Here is a 1867-nt window from a genome sequence, read left to right as displayed (position 1 = left end):
CTGCCCCACGGAGGGGCCGGGGCAGGACGGCGTGGCCTCCAGGTGAGTTCTCGTCCAGGGCGCCTGCCCCACGGACAAGAGGCCGCTGTCACACCGTGTCACCCACACCTACAGAAGTCCCAGGGCCCAGCCCAAAGCTCACAGCAGCTCGCCACCCCAGCCACCCTGAAGGGGGTGAGTGTTTGCTGAGCAACAGTCCAAACTATCACATATGTTCTTGTTACTTTCCCTAAATGACTATTAATTCCATTAATAGCCCACGGGCGCTGCAGGGCCGGGGTTGCGTTTGCGCTGTTGGCCTCCAGAAAGCACTGAGCAAATATTTGTTTGACAAGGAAGGGACACCCAGCTGTCTATTATGCCATTTGCATGATATTATCGCCCCCCTCCTGGTTGTCCCCGGTGTCCCCTCAGGAGGAGTGACCAGCAGCTGTCCAGCCCCGGACGCCTGCGCCAGGCTGCGGTTCCGGCCGGAACAAAACACCACGGACCAGGCCACCCGACACAGGCACCCGCTGTCTCCCGGTCCCGGAGGCTGGAGGTCCAAGGTGAAGGCATCGGCAGGGCTGGGCCCTCCTGACGCCTCTGTCCCTGGTGTCTGGATGACCATTCTCTCCCCGTGTCCTCACGAGGTCGGCCCTCTGTGTGTGTCTGTGTCCCCCATCTCCTCTGCTTTTAGGGACATCAGTCACAACACAGCAGGGCCACCCTGCGGTCTCATGTTACCCTAACTACCTCTCTAAAGACCCCGCCTCCAAATGCAGTCACATTCAGGGGCCCTGGGGCACTAGGGCTCCCACAGATGAACCTGGGGGCGGGGGTCACAGTTCAGCCCAGAGCACGGGGCCTGCTGAGGAGGTGAGCTCTGTCCCCCAAGATGGGTGAAGGGCCCAGCCAGGTCTCCAGAATCCCCACAGCCGCTGGGTCTTCTCAGCCTGTTGGAATAAAGCGATCTCACCGTTTGGGGGGACCCGGGCAAGAGCTGGGGACCGAACGGGCCACTTTTTGCCGGTCGCCCTCGTACTGCGTAACCTTTAAGATGCCAGCTGTCACCCCCACATTGAGTATTTGCATCTCTTGGCCAGCGTGGCTGCTTGGAGGAAATGAACACTCACACACCAACGCACGCAGGCCCGGCCTAGTTCAGAGCCAGCTCGAAGTGCCCTTAAAGACCTGCCCGGTCCAGGAGGGCGCCCGCAGCCCTGCCCTCCGTGGGGAGCGTTGCTGAGAAACAGAGACCAGGAAGGAAGACATTCGCCGGGCACACGGGGCTCAGATCGGATCCTCCCAACGTCCCACGAGAAGGAAGCTCCCCACATGCGCACGGGGGCAGGGGGGTGCCGGGGGGGGGGGATTACGCCTCGCGCTGCTGAAGCTTCGTTTCATGCTGTTTGGCATAAAGTACGGCTTGTGTTTGGAAAGGTGTTGGTTGAAGCCGGATCTTTCTGGGCATCTCGTTTATACGAAACAGGGATGGCCTGGCGGATGGCTGGCAGGACGGGCAACCCCAGCGCCCCCACGGCTCCCTCGCTCGCCCTGCTGACCCCCCTCTCCTGATTATGCCCCGACAAGCTGAGAATGAGGGGGCTGACTTCTGAATGTCCCTCGGCTCTGCTCAGACCCGGGACCCCCGTGGGAAGCCTCGCGACCGATGGCACCAGAGGAGGATCCCAGGCGGGAAGGACGTCCCGGGCGCAGGCCTGCGTGGCTCACACGCCGTGGGTCCTCTCGAGGGTCCTCACTGTGTCCACTCCAGACCGGCCCAGGAACCACACAGCTGGGTCGGGTGGCTGCTGAGAAGGAAGTGGCATTTATTTGACCCCTACTGTGTACTTCCTAGCACTGAGCTAGCCTTGTTGCAATGATT

The 1867-nt window shown here is 61.5% G+C and overlaps 1 long non-coding RNA gene across 1 annotated transcript in view; it reads left to right on the top strand.

Annotated features, from left to right (window-relative positions):
* Positions 1–917, top strand: part of LOC111561663 — a 7049-nt gene extending 6132 nt beyond the window's left edge. The window contains exon 3 of the long non-coding RNA XR_002744260.2: positions 1–917. This exon is cut by the window's left edge and continues 920 nt beyond it. This is a non-coding gene — a long non-coding RNA (uncharacterized LOC111561663).
* The last annotated feature ends 950 nt before the right edge of the window (positions 918–1867 follow it).

Source organism: Felis catus, chromosome C1, assembly GCF_018350175.1.
Source record: "Felis catus isolate Fca126 chromosome C1, F.catus_Fca126_mat1.0, whole genome shotgun sequence".
Lineage (NCBI taxonomy): Eukaryota > Metazoa > Chordata > Mammalia > Carnivora > Felidae > Felis > Felis catus.
The sequence above is the reverse complement of the archived record's forward strand: the minus strand, read 5'-3'. Positions and strand labels throughout refer to the sequence as shown.